The 19,236-nt window shown below is 46.5% G+C and overlaps 1 protein-coding gene across 7 annotated transcripts in view; it reads right to left on the bottom strand.

The window, feature by feature from the left end:
* The window catches only part of GATAD2A (GATA zinc finger domain containing 2A), an 87,710-nt gene that overhangs the window by 55,497 nt on the left and 12,977 nt on the right, over positions 1-19,236 (bottom strand). The window lies entirely within an intron of this gene.

Genomic DNA, 19,236 nt, shown 5'->3' with positions numbered 1-19,236 from the left:
AAAAAAAATCCATTTACAATACCATAAATGTGAAATACTTAAGGATAAATTCAATTTTTTAAAAATGTGCAAGACCTATAAACAAACTACAGGAATATACGTTCCTGAAAGAAATGAACAAAAATCTAAAGGGAGAGACGTGTCTTGTCCATAGATCAGAAGGTATCAATTCTCTCCCCAAACTGATCCACAGATTCATTGCCTTTCCAGTCGAAAATTCCTAACATACTTTTTTGTAGAAACAAGATAATTGTAAAATTTATATGGAAATGCAAAGGGCCTAGAACAGTGAAAACAACATTGAAAAAGAGGAATAAATTTGGAAGGTTTATCCTACCTAAGCTTAAGACTTAACCATAAGGCTACAGTAACCAAGACAATGTGATATGGACATAAAGACAGACATGTACAGGGACTAACAGAATACACTCATGCACATGTGGACAACCGATTTTTGACAAAGATCCAAGCACCCTACTCCATGAGACCAGAAGACACACTAGATAACATTTCCTGGAGGATTAACCTTAGCCCTGCAAGGAGGAAGGTCATCTTAACATTGTTATAACACAGTGCATGATGAATAGAATGCAACAGGTAAGAAGTTTTAAGGTCGCTTCAGACCTTCACTCTCCACCACGGTTTTCTCTTCCTCAACTCATGGCACATCCAGTCTTCCACTCACTCAGATTAAAATCGGAAGATGCCCCCTTGATTGGACTACCCCACTATCCAATACATTGGGAAATCCTGTTGGTTCTGCCATCAGATAAATCTGGGTTCAACCGCTTTTCAAACCTCCACGGGCCGCGTCATCCTCTCTACTAGGACAGAGACCTATAGACTGACTCCTCTGCTTTCACTCCTTGGCTTGAAACCCTCTGAAGACGCTGTGCTTGCTGAGAATGAAGCTCCCTCCTCTCCTGGCTTTGGAAGCCTGCCTGCCACCTACTTGTTCATCCTGCTCCGGCCGTCCTGGCCTTCTGGCCATGCCTCCAACACATCTGGCACCCTCCCATCTTGGGGTCTTTTTATGTTGTAAACAAAATTCCAGATATTTTATCATTTTAACAATCAATTCTTAAATTTGCATCCCAAATTGAAAAGGACTTTTGAAAATATAACTACTATACAATGATCCCTGAATGTCAACAAATACCCAGTCTATATATATTCAGTTCACACAATTCCTCAGAAATGCCTGTATGTGGCCTATCCTAACGATAGTTACTAGAGCATTTGTGCTAGCTGCCTCAGTCACTCTCCCCCCAGATGGCTGACCCCTACATGTCCCAAGTCGCTGCTCAAATGTCTCCCTCGCAGAGGCCCACCCTGCTCAGACTTCTCTCCCACAGCCCTGGCCTCTCCACACACTCCACACAAGGCAGCTACTGTGTCTATGGACTTTCTCACCCAACAAAAACGTAAATGCCAGAAGGAAAGGGTGTCTGTCTGCCTGATGCCAGATTTTATTCCAAGCACCTAGAACAGTGTCAGACACATACCGGGTGCTCAATAAATATTTATGGGTGAATGAGCCAGGATGGTTTAACTCTGAAGAAAGAAACAATCTGAGGAGCAGCAGCCCCTCAGATACAATTAGTGTGAAATTCGCAAAGAAACCAAAACCAAGCAGAGACTACTTAGAACCATAACTGGGAACAGTTCTCTAAAATAAACTGTAATCTCTTTTCACTGATATATCATTTGAACTGTTGTTGCCATCCACCCCACACTGGCTGGGTTTAGAGAGCTTTTACTGTTTTTATTTCCAACCCATACATTTAGAACAGTATCAAGTAACCCTTAAGTACACAATTACCAACACATAAGAGACTCTTCTGCTCCCTTGATAAATCATTATGGTTTGGCTTTGACCTTGCACCTGGGTACTCCACTTACACACATACACACCCCCCAAATCTATGCCCACCCTAACACAACGATTTCCCAGTCTGAGAGAGATCACACTTTGTGAGATGGCAGCCATGGTGATTTACATGAAATCAAGTCACTGCATTTTGGGCAACAGAAGTTTTTTGTTGCAGTTTCATCCTCTTGAGCTCAAGCAAGTGAGGTCGGCTCCCTTTTAACTTGAGGGGAGGAGCCCTGCCCAGACACCGGCTGCTGTCTGGGAGCTCCGGTTCTGAGACATTCAGGTTGTAGCACCCATGGCCAAAGCAGGAACAGGTTTCGGGGGCCGTGGGCACCTGACCAGGAAGCCTGGGCTCTCCAAAGCACCCCCAAAGGGCCCATCGACCCTGCCGAGGCCCAGCCCTATAGAAGCTGCGTACCTCTGGCCTCCTACCACCGTCTGCACTCACCAAACACTTGTGCTGTCTCTAGAATTCTTCAACTGTGTCTGCTCCCAAATATTTACCACCCTGGCTCCAATCCAGTCCTGGGAACGTGACATTAGGCCAAAAACCTCCAAGGTGAAATCCAACAATACCTTCACCTTTTCCCACCCCTAGGTCCACAAAGTCCACTTGTTCCACACAAACTGAGTACCCCTGAAGACAAGGGTCACTTAGACCCTCTCTGCCAACAGTTTTAGCAAGTGCACTGCCAAACTCTCAAGGAGAGGAACTCCCTGGTCAGCCCTATCAAAAAGGAAGAAACTGAGGCAAGGCAACAGTGGAGCATCTAAAGGACGCCCAGAGGTCACACTGCTCCAACGTGTGCTGGCTGGCTGGGGAAGGATTCACTTGAGCTGAAGACTCAGTTTTCTAATCTGGGGTCAGCAAACAACTGCCTGGGCCTGCTTGTTGTGAATGGTTTTCCTGGGACACAGCCACGCCCACCCGAGTGTGCACTGTCTACACAGCTACTTCACCTACAAACCAGAGCTGAGTAGCAGCGATGCATCCTCCATGAGTTATAGTCCCAAAGTCAAAAATATTGACTGATTTTTGAAAGCGGGAAGACACTGCAGCACTGACAAGCTGTGCAGCATATTAAAGGGAGAGAAGTGACCCAGGCACGTTGGCAGACCCAAAACAAAAAGTTAGGGCCGAGGCACACCAAGGAAGTGCTCCAGCACCATGCTGGCCCCAGGGGACAAAGTAGTACCTGCTCTCCCCAAGGCACAGAGCCTCATTAACCCACAGAGCAGAGGAGAGCATGACTTGGCACACGAGAGGCAAAGAACCAGCCCCATGAGGGCCACAGAGCCAACAGCAAGGCCACACAAGCCCATCCTTGGCAACCAGAGCTGGCCTGTCTACACTGTCAAGCCAAGGTGTCCACTGGGGTAACAGCCGTATGTGCCCTCCAGGTCCCTGATCCATCCCTGCTTGTCCTCCCTCAGCCACAGTAACAGCCGCCTCACTGAGGGACAGATCATCCACTCCCCACGCTGCACCAATGAGGCTGTTCCTAAAGCCTCTTAAACCCCCCAATGCTCATAACACCTCACCATGGCCTTCAAGGCCCAGCCTGCATTTAGGCTCAAGTGACCCTATGAAGTCATCTGGCTTACACATATGTATGTGTGTACACACACACACACACACACACACACACACACCCCCATACTGTCTCCAACCTGGCCTTGTCTCGATTCTTCACACCCACATCTGCCTGTCTCCACTGCCAAGCATTTGCACATGCAGTTCCCACCACTGGGAAAGCCCTTCCTCCCATTCATCCTTCAGAAACAAGCGCCTGTTGTTACTCAGGCCTGCTCTCCCCAACCAGCCCCTACCCATCCTTGAGGACTACAGCCCATCATTTGGCACAACTGAAACTTGACATCTGACATGGAGCATTTCACTAGGTTCTCTTTCTCAAATGCTCCAAGAGAAAGGGCTCTTGCTCTTCTCCTTATCCAATGCCCAACAATGCACACAGGAAGAAATGCAAAATGCATCCTCTGTGAGTTATAAATAAATATCTAAACACTATGTTTCCACCATGGACTTGAGGCAAAAACATAACAATATAAATATAAACTCTATCCAGGAAAAAGCAACATGGAGATATGCAAGGCCACAGCCCACCACAGCCCACGGGGGAGCTCTTCCTGTCTCCTGCACACATGGCTATTTAGAGAAAGGCATTCGGAGGTTCCAGAGGCCTTGTGTCTGGAAGGGCCTCCCCTGTCACCACTAAGACTTGTGAGCTACCCCAGCACCCATGCGCTCACACCTTGCACGCCCTTCCTTTCCTATCCCACCGTAAAACACTCAGCACAGTCCTTCCAACACATCCCTGTCCTCTCCAAGGCTTGACTCAACCATACCCCTCCCTTCTCCTGGGCATTCCAGCAGTCCCTCCCTTTCACACCACCAAACCATCCTGTTCCAGTTCTCCCTCTTGATGAATCACAAGCTGTATGAGCCCACTTGGACCCTCGGGTGGCCCCTCAGGCCTCAAGACCATTCTGAGGACCAAGTGACAGGCCCTGTAACTAGGCAGGCTCTCAAACAGAATCAACTAGCTCTTACTTCTACTAGTGTGATTAACGCTGTTCCTCAAGATAGACTCCTTTCTAGAGGTTCTTTTCAGTGTTTCCACTCTTGGTCCCCAGCAGTTGCCCAAGCAAGTCCACACAGCAGTTCAAAACTTCAGCTAAACCCTGGTATTTAAAATACCTAAGAATCAAATGTCCACGTCTAGACTATTCTGAGACTTTGTGAAATGTTGGAAGTGTTTAGCATTGAGGATGTGGTGCATTACAATATTAAAGGACATCCTGAAGAAAATGTCACAAGAACAAAAGAGGAAATGACTTCTATGTTAATAACAAGGACCTAGGAACTGGTGTCTCCCACTCTTGTGTACATGCACCAAGATGTGCCGTATTAAAGGAAATTCTCTGACAAACAGCCACAGGAAAACGAGGAATACCTTTGATCTCCCAGCTGAGAGCTGGAGCAGAGAAGACCTCAGATGTTCCTGGACTCTGTTCTCTGAAGTCCCCTGAAGAATCTAGGAGTCTTGTGTCGCCCCACCAAGCTGGAGGAAGTACATCCAGGCCCCACCCCTCTACGGACCAAAGAACACCCATGGAATCTCTGTGCTTCAACACTCCCAAGATGATGTTACAATGAGCCTCCTAGAACCACACATTTTTTTTTTTTTTTTTTTTTAAATCCCGGAGTATCTGGTGCATGGTAAGCCATCACACATAACTGTCTTTGTTCCTTTCTCCCTAAGCTAATTCTTGGAGAATAAAGTGAATGTTCTCATGAGGATAAAGGATATTTCTGAATTCAGAAAGGTTCCATTTTTATTGTGTTAAATACACATAACATAAAATTTACCATCTAAGCCATTTTTAAGAGTACAGTTCAGTGGTGTTAAGTACATTCACAATGTTGTGCAGCCATCCATCTCCAGAACTTTTTCATCTTGCAAAACTGAAATTGTCCCCATTAAACACTAATTCCACATCCATTCCACCTCTGCCACTATGAATCTAACTATACTAGGGAGCTCAAATAAACAGGATCATACAGTATTTGTCTTTTGTTCGGTTTATTTTGTTTTAGCACAATGTCTCCTCAAATTATTTTTAACCCTTTGGGGACAAGTGTATACAAAACAAAGCTCATGGGCCTGATATACCACAGCCAAAAGTCTGGTTCTAAAACCCTGCTCCCCAGACCAGTCATGTACCTGACATCTTCTACTATTAACTAGTCTTTCCCACCACTCTCCAAATAAATTACACAAAAAGACAATGGCACTATAAAGATTCAGAATGGTAAGATAGAGCAAGTGAATGTAATGCCTCAGATGCACTTCAAGTGTGCCTATCTCACCCCAGCTCTTAGCTCCTACAGCACTCTGACTCCCTGGGCAGACATCTTCCAACCCTATCTCACAGCCGTGAATCAGGGAGTCAAAAAGTACCTGTCAGGTAAATAGTAAAGATGATTAACGTGTCTTGTGCACAAACTTTTCCTAAAAGTGAAAGGAAGCCAAAGACATCAGAGCCCAACCCAAACCTATTTCCTGGAGCACCTGGGCTAGAGTTATACAGGTTAACCAGGGGAGTAAGCCCTGAGCTTCCAATGTGTCCAACTCTAGACAAGACCTAGACCACTAGCCCAACAGCACACCCACCAATCCACATCACCAAAAAGGAAAACACTGTATCCGCTTCAAGTTCTGAGCACCAATTCCACCTATCTTGTGAGGCAGGGCCAGGCCCAGGCCCTGGGCGGAGACCAATGGATGCTACATGGAAAACAATAACACCAAGAGACCCCATGACAATACCTTACGACACAGGTAACCTCCTGGAAAGACGAGAATCCTTTCAACAATGGACAAGATGTCCTCTGCTCCCTCTGAGGGATCCCGAGCCCCAGCCACAGGTACCATGTGCTGCCTCAACTCAAGTCCCCGCAATCTTGGGCCTGTATGTGCCATGAGAGCATGAGCGAAGCCACCACTTAAGCACCTCCTCCATGTGCTGAAGACAGCCCAGCAACCTGCTCACTCCCTCACTTGGTGACAAGGCACCAACCCTGATTTGCATATTCACAGGCAAGGAAAAGACCAGAGAATCCCCCAAGTCTCTGAGGTGCAGCATAGAGGCCATCACTGAGCCATCTTCAAACATATGGTGCCTAAGCAGCTAGATCCGGCACAATCTTGTAACCTACAGCAGATGCTCCCCACAAGTTTAAAAACCTTACCTTTCTGGAAAATTTTTCTTTGGAAGGGAGAATAGAAAATTTCTGTTGTTCAAGAGCATCCAGAGGGAACAGCATTCTGGGGCAGCCCCACTGTTTACAAATAAAGACCTGGGCCTAAAGGAAAAGACATTCATAGTCCTAGAATCCAAACAACATCTACTCACAGTAGTTCACAAAACTTATCCCTGCAACATACAAGATAAGGCCAACTGCTGCAGTCAGCAGCAGCAGGTAGGAAGGCAAAAATCTCACTGAAGAAAGGTAAACAGGCAAAAGTTCCAGTTCTCACCTCTAACCACCCCTGCCTCCCTCCAGCTGGACAAACCTGGAGCTTCAGAGGGCCTTTGCCATCTTGATCCCCAGGCAACAGGAGACTGGGTACAAGTGACTAGTCTCTTGAACCTGGCAGTTTCCGGAACACTAAAAGATCTGCCTAGATCCAAATTCAGAGCAGTGAGCACTCAGGCGGTAGGGTCGGCATCGTCTACCCACAAACCTTCCAGATGTCCCTAATCCAAGTTTCAGACAAGAGGGTGGACTTGGTAGAATTCTAGAAATCTGACACTGTCTTCAAATAAGAACAACCTATAACTATCTGACCAATTAAGCTTCCCTAAGAGGCAGAATTGTGTTTCTTTGACCATTAGGGGCCAGGTCAAAGAGTCAACACCATCTGGTAACTTCTCGGACAAAGATGGAGCTGTTCACCAACCACACTGTAGCACCGATGGTCTTGATTAAGGCCACATGGTCAACCCAAAGGGTCTAGGCCAATGAGCTGGTTCCCAGCTATAGATGCTTCATCACTGCTGCGAACTCCGATGACGAAGCACTGTAGTGATCACAAAAATCTGACTAAAATGCTGCAAAGTGCGAGGGAAGAAACTATAACAATGGCAACATCCACCATTAAATTGTGGCTTATGTTATACACGACAATTAAGAACGAATTGAGAAACGATGTAAACAGATGCCATATCTTCCTGACAATGTACCCAACAATGAAAGTATGATCAGAGGATGCCAGGAACAGAGGGGCTGTTCCTTGGGAAGGGTATTCAGAGAACTGTCAACTGTGCTCACTGCTCTCAAACCTACAGGGTAAAATGAGACCCAGATGGAGGTGAAGGTGGGCTGCACCTGGCTTCTCTCAGCTGTGAGCACTTCCCAGCACCCTGCATGGACACTTCCTATCACGTAATCTTCACAGAAGGGCTGCTAGCAGGTACCAGGAGGACACAGGGCCTGCCCACTGGGAGTTCTGCTCAATGTGTCCAAAAGCCAGCATATCTAAGGAGCGCACAGGAAGGAAACTGCGCTGGGGGTCAGACGCCTGGAAAATCCTGCTCTAAGACGACCAAGGCAGCAAAGGCCAAACTGCCCTTTAGAAGCTTTAGAAGAGTGAAGGGTCTGCCTGCTGGGTTGCGAAGGTAAGGAGACCAGAGTCTTGCAACTATCTTGCTGCTCCTGACTCGAGAGTTCTCCTTTCTGGTAAGAGGTTTTAGTACTAAAACTGATGTGATATGAGGAGCAATGCAAAGGTTACGTGCATCTCTGCCTTAAAATAAAAAGGCCTGAAGAAATCTCCAAGGGCCACATGGGCTCTGGCTGTGCCCTCAGTGGGAATTCACTTGAGCCTGAGACTAACCCCAAAGTAAGCTGGGGAGTCCCATAAAAGGCAGAACTATAACACACAAAGTCCACATCCAACACAAACTGTAATGTCCTTCTTCCACTTGCACATACCAGGGTGACTGCATGAGTCAGGTTCCCCTCCAACAGGCAGGCCAGCATACACATGTGCACAAGCACGTGTGTACATATGCATATATACACACACAGAGCCAGTACATTCAGACCCTAGATAGGCACACACACAAGGAGGGCCAGCACACACTTTGTCTTCTGGGCAAAGGTGCACTTCTAAGCTGTCAGCTGATGAGAACACAGTCCACACACCCCAGAGAAACAATGTCCTAAGTGGGGACAAGTTCCCAAGCAACCCACAAAGTCCACCTCACTCTAGCGTCTCCAAGCACGATCTGACCAAGGTAATCCAACTCCAAGCAAGGCATCCCCTGGGAAGTCACCCAGGGTCCCAAGCCATTAGCCCTCCCTCTGCAGGAAGGCTGAAAGGCAGGCGGGGGAGAGAGGAGATAAGAAGGGGTAAGACCAGAGGCAGGGCCATGAGGGGTTAATGGGGGGGATACCTAAGCCTTTATTGGGCCGGCCTTGCAGGGAACCATCTTGCTTCCTCCGAGGCCCACCCTACTGCCCTGCCCGGCCTTCAGCCACCTCACAGACCCAGGTCCTACCTAACCAGTCAGCACCAAGATCTACCCTGAGACCCAGGCCCTGCAGGTCTGTCTCCAAGATCTCCATGACACTACTGCCAGTGTAGGGGCTCTCCCTGTGGTCCAGACCTCCTGAGTGTTCATCAGATTTTGGTGAGACAGGAAAGGGAGTGCCTGACTTCACTGAAAAAGCTACCATTAGGTACGCAGATTCAAAATGCTACAGAAAAAGCATACTGAGGACAACTTTGGGAACATCATCTTTAACATGTTGAAAAGAGATTTTGTTACTAAAGGAGAAAAAGAACAGCATAATAGTGGCTAACAATTATTGAATTCTTTATTTGGTACCAGGCACCATGCCAGTACTTTACATGCCTGATTTCATTTAATCCCCATAACCACAGAACAAGGTACTGCCAATGTTACCCACACTTCACACGAGGGACTGTCATTGTCATCTGCACTTCACACAGAAGACTATCATTGTCATCTGCACTTCACACAGGAGACTGCCAGTGTAACCCACATTTCACATGACTGACTGCCACTGTTACTTGCACTTCACACTGGGGTCTGCCATGATGCCCACACTTGATAGGTGAGAAAGCTGAAGCTGAGAGAAATCAAGGTGATTAGCCAGGGTCACAGGATTAAGAAGTCAACTAGGGATTCAGACCCTGCTCCACCATCTACCAGGCCCAGGCTCAAATCTGAACCACTGCAAATCAGGGACAATCTGACCCTAAGACCATTCTTGAGCTGGATCCTTCTGGGAAATTTTCCTAGAGCAAAGATCAGCACACCCAGGATTCCTCTTCTGAGACATAGACCAGTGGGAAGGAAACCAGTTCCCCTGCCCACTGACACAAGGAATGTGAGGACAGCAGAGGATACAGGGCTCAGAGGACAGCCTAGGCCCTGCAGGGAGGCCTTCCCAGGTGGACAGTAGCCAGGACACACACCAGCCTTCCCAGCTCTATATGTGGGGAACCTGACTGCCACATCACCTAACTCATCCGATTCCTCACTCTCACCCTCAACCCCAAAATCAGGACCCGGATGGTGCCTTGGACATCACCAGCCAGGTACCTCTCTCTGACCTAAGTCATTTTTTTCCCAAGTGCCTAATCCTCAAGGCTCCTTTTTACAACCCCTCCTCACTCCAAAACCAGTGTCATCATTTGACAGGACACTCACCTGTCAACTCTGTGAAAAGAGTCAGGATTTGAAAACATTAGAGCAATGCATGAAACAAGGAAACTTTCTCAAACCAGGAAGGAGCAGCTGTTGGAATAACTTATGTGGATATTTCAGAGAAGCGTCTTAATCACTCTAGGTCTTCCTGGAAAAGTGTCCAAAATCTCGAGCTGGAAAATCTTCATAATCTAGAAAATGTGGGTTACCAACCAGCTCACAGGGCATTGGAATTACATTGAGCTTCTTAGTCCTTCTATTTGCTACAAAGGCTAAGTTAAGGGCTGTGTCCCTCTAACTTCCATCCATCCATCACTACTTCACTCCTGGGGAGCAGAGCAGAACAAACTTTTCCTACAGATATGAGATAATCCCTAGGATATTTTACTGTCATCTATCGTTTACTGCATTCTCATCTAACACAAATCACAATTAGTTTGGGGAGGAAGAAATCAAAGGACAGATCAAGTTCTGCACCTGGTCAAGCCCTCAGCTACCCAGCAGAGTCACAGGGGCATGCCTCAGAGATAAGCCCTGAGGGCCCTGACAGTCACACAGGACCCTCCACACCTCAATCCACTGAGTCTTCCCATCCTAGAGAAGCAGAGAGTGGCCATGCAGGGTGACAGGCTGGGCTGTCTCACCAACACCAACCTTCTCCCAAGCAGGAGACAAGACTTCAAACCAGGACCCAGCTCATTTCATCTTTGTGCGAACTCAGCGCCCCTAAAACTAAAGACCCATAATCTGGGGACCCGTGTCACCTTCCAATCCTTGTTCAGCTGCCACCTCTCAGATGTGCACCTGCCCATTCTTCCTCTCTTTCAGGGCACCCTACCCTGTCTCTCTATGTGGCTACAGATTCCCAAGGGCAGGAATGGGCCATCTCACTCCATCGCTAGACCCCAGGAGCACGGCAGAGGTTGAGCAGGGAAGGGACCCCAACTGCTGAATGGACAGATGACCTTGTCCTCAGCCCCTGGTATCCAGTTAGTCCCCACCCAATCTCCACACACAGTGTCTCTGGCATCTGTCCCTTTTTATTCCCCACCAGGCAAATTCAAGGCTGTATTGGCTCATGCCTGCCTTTTATCAATGGCCTTTTCTCCTGACTGGCTTCCCTGCCCAATTCAAGCCAACATTCTCCTCCTCAGAAACCTCTAAGGGTTCTTCATGCTTTTAGGATGAAGTGTAAACAGCCTTCCATTTAAGGTTATCAACAATAATCAGAACAACTTGCATTTTTCAACCTTCTTTCCCACTACAAATTTCCATATAAACCCTGGCACCTGGGAGGGTGATATGCCAAATCCATCCTTCCCTGACTCTCCAATGCAACAATACTCCTTGTGAACGGCCTAGTCCAGTGTAACAAACCTTCCCCACAAGAGCTGTAAACCCTAAGACCAAGAAAAATGTATCTCTTCTCAGAACAGTGGTGGGGAGGGGACATGGTGGATGGGATGGGGGACAGACACAAATCAGATACCCATCTTTCTCACATCATGGCATGTAATAAAAATGACATTTGCACAACACATTTGAGTAAAATGGGGTGACTCATATCCTGAGGTGCTGGCCAGGGGCTGGGGCCACCTGACTGCAAGGACATCTCTGTACCCGTTACTCATTCCAGCCCACAAGCTAAGAAGCTCTGCTTACAGAATCAAATCCTACAGGTGGCAACACATCTCCTGCTCTGGTCATTTCACTGTGTGGTGATAAAAAGCCTGCACTGTGTTTCACTCAATAAGGTACCAACTAGAGTAGCTTACGTTGTTAAATGTTAATGGGTTAATTTCTTTAAATAACTTAAAAAGCTCCTTTCCAAGTGATAACCTGTCTATTTCTGCTGCCTTTTGTAGCAGAGTCACCTGATCTTATCTATGGAAAGTAAGAGGAACCCCATCCATACTTCCCAAGGGGGTGAGCAAGTTACCTGATGGCCCTAGCAACAGGAAAGGCCCTCCATTCCATCACGAGCTGAGATCCTGACTCACCAATGGGCCTCCTGGAATTCCTCACTGCCCCCACCCCTAATCTTCTCTCCTCCAAACAAAACATGTTCAACCCCTCTAACCGGTCCTGTGATATGGTTTAAAGACCACTCCAGCAGCCTGAATAGACTCCCCTAGATTTAGAAATTATGCAGTAAATAACCTCCATCAATGCTTGTTAACAGCCAGTTTGCACTGTTCTAAAATCATCCAGGATCCTTAGTAGAGTGTCAAGGCCCTTCTCTCTCTTGCCCTGGATTAGCACAGCTGACCATCGGAACCTGGTCTAGGACCTGACATCTAGCCAGTTCCACCTTATTTCCATGGGCTGTTTTTTTTGGATCTTGAAATGATCACCTGCTTGTCACCTGAAAGATGTCTACAAGTAAGTGCCATTACTTTTTTTAATAGACGGGAAAAGCAGTTTTATGCTCTTAAAAATTGAAAGCCATCACCCACTCAATTCCAGAACAGGAAACACAGCTACAGCTTTTTTTTTTTTAAATGGCTGCCCTAAGATCTTCCTCCCTGAGTCCTGTCCCATCCTCATAACACAATGACCTCAGGGCTCAAAAAAAGACAAGGCTCTGAGGAAGGAAACCTGCCAATGGACCTACATAAATAAAGGGAGGAGGAACCTAAAACAAAACTAACCAAGCCATGAAGAAATAAGGACAATAGAGATGAGACCAGGGAAGCTGCAGGAGGGAACAGAGAACTATGTTTCCCTCCCTTCTGCAAGTCAGCTCAGGATAAGCCACTCCTTCTCTTGGACCTCAGTTTCCAGCGTGTAATGTCGAGGGGTGCCTCACTCATCTTGATTAAAGTCTATGTGCTGTATAGTGGGCACACAGCAAAACTGCACACAGAAGCAATCTAGTCTCAGGTGAATCCTAAACTTGTCTGCTGCCCAAGGACCAAAAATAGTTACATTTCTAATGCCCTGCCTGACAAATATAAATTGGCAGTAAGGCTGCAATTACATTTTAATCCAGACTCAGTACTTCAATATCTTTGCCCAAGAAAACTTCAAAAGCAGACCAGTAACTCCTACTATTGACACCTGAGGCTTTCAACCTCCTCTACAGACTTCAGCATCAGGAAATGTCGCTTGGGTTGGAAAGAGACCGAAGGAAAAAAAAAAAGGGAAAAAAGAAGAAAGGAAAGCCTCAACAATACAAGCTAAAAGTTTGGAAAGGGAAGGCAAGAGATAGATGACCCACGAACTGCTGAGATGGTCATTTAATCAAACAAAAGTATTAAGGAAAACACTTAATCAAACCCTCAAAATCTCCTAGGGTTCCAGTGGGTATAGGAAAATCCCACCCAGGGAGGGATCTGACTACAGAATCCTCTGAAAGAACCACCACCACTAAGGGTGGGGAGGTGTGAGCATTAACCCTTTACATGCACAGGAACAATACACAAGGCAACAAAAAATGAAGTTCAGGTGTTCTATCAATGATACACAAGTCCTGATAATATCACAGGTCTGCAGTGACCCCACCAATTCAATCAATGCCTTCAAATCAAGAATTCTGTTTGCAATGCTATTTTCTCCAAACCGCTAAGCAATTAGGGAAAATGTTTCCTCTGTGGATGTAAATGAAGGTTGTAGCAGCAAAGTTTTTAGAACTGGCTGTCAAAGCAAGCCTGCCCAAAACACAGACGAAAACTAACAATCTGTTGTCACTGCCACAAAAATCCACCAAGTGGAAACTCAGCGACCTGGCCTGAAACCTCATCTCCAAGGTCATGGTGAGCAGCTGCCTTCAAGGTAAGAGTGTATTAAGTAGAGTTTAACAGCCACTGACTCAAGGGCTAATTGCACAGAACAACTGGGACTGAAGGAAATGTTATCCTGGATTATACACAAATGTAAGGCCACAGGTTTTCACTTTACTTATGGATAATCTGACAGAAGTTTTTAGATGAGATCTTACAGTGAGCTCCCAAGACCTACAAATTGTTAGGTTGTGGTGGAATTTTGTTAGGAAGAAAATCTAGCTCCTTGATCTGTTTCATTGTGCCTGATAAACGAGCTGAGAGATTCTAGGGGGATCACCTAGTAGTTGTCACCTGGGAGAAGGATTTTGTCTCAGAGGTAAATGGCATAGCAAGGGCTGGGATATCCCTGACTACCAACCCCTACAGCCATCCTATGAAGTCAAAAATACAGGCCCCATCTACAGATGAGAAAGTTGAGGTCAGGTGGCCAGGCAATCTGTCTAAGGCTGAAAAGTGGTAAACTGTAGTCGGTGACAAAGCCCCCAAGCCGGCTAGAAAGCTGGAAGTCTGGAAGCAGGACAGGATATAAGCCTGGCTCTCCCACTTACCACTGCATGCACCATCAGGCAACCCATTTCCCCTCAGGGATAAAGCCAGAGATGCAGGGGTCCCTCTTAGTTCTCAAAGGCAAGACTCCATGACAGATCTGCCTGGCAAACATCTTCCCATTTCACATATGGAGGGGCTGTCCCTGAGAGTCAGGATGTGGGGTTCAGCAAGCCAAGGGCCAGGAAGGGGGCTGCCTCCTTTCCCCTGATGAGGCCCCACAAACCCAGCAAACCTGTATCTCTAGGAAGGGGCTGAGGCTAGTGAGAAAAATATGGGAGGTCTAAAATCAAAAAGGCTAGAGACAAGGCCCAGCTGTAGAAGGTGACCCTAGTAATGTCACTCTCTGTAGGGGACTTTGTCTTCTTCCATCTGGACAGTAGGGACAAGCTGTGGCTCTAAGGGGTACACAGCAGACAGTGACAGTTTGTCCCACAAGCACAAAGGTGTTCCACATACACAAGCAGCAAAGCAGTCAATGTTTTTGTGCCTCATCTGTTCTAGTCATAACGGTACACTCACTGAACTCCAATTTATTGAGCAAGTACATGTTCTAGGTGCTGTTCTAAGCCATTTGCATTTATTATCTCACTCCCAACTCAGCCATTTAAGGCAGACAGTACCACCCCCTTTTTAGAAATGAGAAACAGAAGGAGAGGTTAGCAAGGTCACATCATAAAGAAGTGGCTGACCAGAGCTCACACCTAACCTGTCTGGGACAAAGCCAGGGCGGGCCCAGGATGCTGGCCACAGGGACCTGCTGCCTGGGAACAGGCCCACAGCCTCGCCCAACAAACAGCAGGCGGCACTGTACTCGAGTGGCCTCTCTGGCACCAGCAGGAGCTGGCTGGCCACTACACTGCAGCAGTATTATCTAAAGTGTGCTCAAAAGCATCACCTCATTTAGGCTGAATTAAGTCTGAAGGTTTGAAACAAAAAATCTCACCAGCAAGGCAGGTCAGGTAATGTGGGGTCTAGAAATAGAGCTGCAGGAGTCTTCAACTTCAAACAAATGTAGACTTTCTCTCCAATCCCACAGTGCCTTCCCCTCCCAGCCCCTAGCTGCAGCTATAGTAAGTAGCCTCAAAGTCCCACAACCTCAAACCTTCCCCCAAACTTGTGCCTCAACTTGCTGGGAGCCCCCTTTAGGGTACTGGTCACCCTCTGCCAGCATATCCTATCTCAGATCCTGGCCTTTCTGTTCCTGAGATGGATATCAAGTCTTCAGTCCTTTCATATAAATAACCCAAGAACTAGTAATCAGAACAGGAAAGCAGGGTCCCTGACAAACTCACCTATGAAACAGGTAACTTTGTGAGGATCAAGAGCGAGAAAGTGGGTGTAGAGAACTGAGAAGCTGCAAAGACCCTTTCTCTACATTCTGGTGAATTCTCAGTCACTTCCTAAGGCTACCTCCAAGTATCCTATTAAATTCCTTTGTCTTCTAAAAGACTAACCTACATTTTCATCAGACAAAAAGAGGTCACAAATACAGCCTAGAAAGTGAGGGGAGGGGCAAGAAGCCCATAGTCTGACATTCCTCTTGACTATAAAGTCCTGGATCATGTCTGCCAGAATCCATGTATGTGCAGGATCTATCCCCAGCTGATAATTTTGTTTCTAAGAACACCAGTCTCACTATTTTCACCTCGCTGCCACCACTGCAGGTCCCCTGCTTATCTCAACCTTCTTTCCATGCCGCCTTCCTAATTCAAGTCAAAACACAGCTTTGTAGTTAGGACATAAAATAAGTTTTGTTACCGAAAAGAACAACGAGCTAAGGCCAGGCAGTCTAACTCACCTCCTAAAACAAATACTTCAAGAACATCCATTCTAACAATCAACCACACTTAGCAGGCAGCACAGTTCTGTAAGCCTCAAACTATGACACTGCCAACTCGTTCTTCTGGTTTTGCTGCACTTCCTGACCTGACAACTGTTACAAGGAAATCCTAACGATGCTCTATTACCCCAGGACAACTGCTCATGAAGACCTCACCCATTTCATAATCTTCCTAGTTTTCTACACGAGCATAAACTCAAATATCAGGCAGAAAAATGTCTAGGGAAAATAGCCTTGACCATTCCATTTGATAGCACAGAAACACTCAAGTCCAAGGAGGTAGTTCTCCAGACAAGTACTTAGGTTGCCCACGCTTTTAGAGGTTAGCATACTCACGGTCCTTAATTGAATTTAGTGGTAAGGGTATTATATTTTTGCCTCTGTTGAGACTTAAAATATTCAAGACTCTGCAGGTCATTCTTATTTTCTCCCAAGAGAATGAACACCAGAAAATGCCAGCATTTCATAATGGCTTTGCTACCTTCCCACTTATGTCCTTCAGGAGCATCCTTCAGTCGTCTGCTATCTAAGGCCCAACAAGGTCCTGGCTGAGATTTATCACCCCACACTGGTCCCTCGATATCTCCTTACCCTCTTCGATGGGATCCCACTGCTCTCGAAATAAATCCTAGACCCCCTCAGCCCCGAATCTCATCTTCCTCATGTCTGTCTCGCTCTCTCTCTGCTCTGACCACGCCAATCTTTCAGTCCCAAGCACTCTCTGCCAGAAACACTTTCCCTTCTTCTCTCTATCTATTCAGCTCATACTTGTCCTTTGGTTCTAGTTGGAAGACGGACCTTTTGAGTCTTGTTCACCAGGTGTCCTTCTCTCCTTGGCCCTTGTAAGTTTCCCCATGGTTATCTGATTAATTATGATTTCTCTCCCACTAATCTCACTGTAAACTCCACTCAGCAGAGATTCCTAGCACAGTGCTGGAGACAGTATAAACTCTGATATTTATTAAATCAATCAATCCAGAAATCACTACTTGCAATGCCAGAAATTCACAAAATAAATGATGCAAAACAAGTGAGAAAAGCTACTGAAAAATTGACAACTGGAGTCTTTAAAATGTGTTTTATTACTCAAATAAAAATGTTCCTTATTTTATTTTTAAAAAATCATAAAGTATACAGATACCCCAAAGTTTTGGGTTTTTTTTTCCAACTACTGCTAATCATAATCAAGAGCTTTGTTGTTGACATTTTAGTACAAACCCTTCCAAGATTTTTTTCTACCAAGAGTAGCATTATTTCTTTCCTCACTATCAAAATATTAGATTGTAGGATCTGCCAAATGATACTGCATTAACAAAGATGACTTGACATTAAAAAAAAAAATGATGTCATCTGAGTGGAAATAACAATACATCCAAATCTGTAATATAGAAGCCATCCCATTCTCTATACCACATCCGAGGTGAGAGGCAATCCTCTGTAAAAACCAGCTTCAGAATCTTAGGAGAGGAATAAAGGGATGGAAGATGAAGGGTGGGGAGGTGAGGAGAGAGTCTAGCAAATCACTCTCAAAATTTTCATTCTAAACTGCTTCTTTTAGAAATGAGCCAACTTTTCTGGGTTGGAAACTGAGGAAGCGTATGCAAAGAGGTGACTGTGGCTTCGCTCCTTAAGGCCAGCTGGTAACTCCGCAACAGAGCATGGCTATAATGGTGTCACCAGGTCATCCCATACCTCCAAGCAGAGGTGCACCAGAGCCTGGACAAGTAAATGACCTTGTGTTTAGGAGCTCCCAAGAAATGCTCACACATTGGGTTTGCAAACAAGAACATTCCTGGACTCTGGTGCCCCATATGGTAAGTTCAAGGCCAACTCTGTCTTTCCATCACTGAGAGGACTTGGGCAAGCAGCTTGGCCTCCAGGAGCCTCAGTTTCCTCACCTGTGAAGTGAAGACTGTACTCCCCCCACCTCATCAGATTACTACTGGCACTGAAGACATCTGTGCACTGACATACAGTAGGCACTGAAATCGGGGGTGTGGGGCGGCTAGTAGGATCTATTAGCCTTCTTCCTCAGCTCGCTGTCAGGTCTAACAAACTACTAATCTCACATACTGATGACAAACTGATACTGACTGGGTGCCAGCTAAAATTATTTCACATAATCTAACTTAAAAGAAAACTTGTAACCACTACCAGAAGAAAAATATCAACGAGACTGAAACAAATGCACAGAAGTCTGTCTGTCTGTCAGGTTCTCTGTGCTGCCACAGCCAGAAGGTGTCACTGTGTGAAATGGACACACAGAACTAGAGATATAACAAGTACTGTGAACTCCATGAAAACTGAAAGAAGTAAAAGGGTGAGGAAGAGAGAAAATTAAAGGCTCAAGTGACTCACCCGGACTTTGATCTAAAGAATCCAAAGCTCTTAAGATGAACTCCATACCTAAAGACGTTAGGTCAGATACACAAAATTAAGCAGTCCCTGCAAAATTCCCAGAGCAAGGCAGAAACGTGTACCCAAGGGTTGTCATTCAGTTCCCTAGGGAGGGGTCCTCATTCATTTCTGGGTCCCTGTGTGTGCTCACACACCAAGTGTCAGTAACGCTCTAGGCTGGGGCCCTGCCCATAAGCCTTTCCTTGTTGAAGTGATCAATTCCGATTCTTGGCAATAATCCTTTTAAAAGGCCAGCTGCTGCTGTCTAGTCACTGATGCCGACCCATTCCAGGTAGGAAAGAAGAAATCAATACAGCCACTGCCTAAATGGAGAGGCAAATTTAAAGTGCAGGGCCCTGTGAAGGGCTGGAGCCCAGAGAGGGGGAAGGGTCCCGCGGCTCCCGGGGGTCAGGCAGGAAGGGCGAGAGCAAGGGGAGGGCCGGCCCTGCAGGCGTGGGCGCGCGGGGACTCTTATTCTGACACGGGATCCGCCGTCGCCACCGCCACGGGGTCCAGCGCCTCCG

This window comes from Pteropus alecto, unplaced genomic scaffold (genome assembly GCF_000325575.1).
Source record: "Pteropus alecto unplaced genomic scaffold, ASM32557v1 scaffold160, whole genome shotgun sequence".
Taxonomy (NCBI): domain Eukaryota; kingdom Metazoa; phylum Chordata; class Mammalia; order Chiroptera; family Pteropodidae; genus Pteropus; species Pteropus alecto.
Note: the sequence above shows the minus strand (reverse complement) of the source record. Positions and strands in the feature narration are given on the sequence as shown.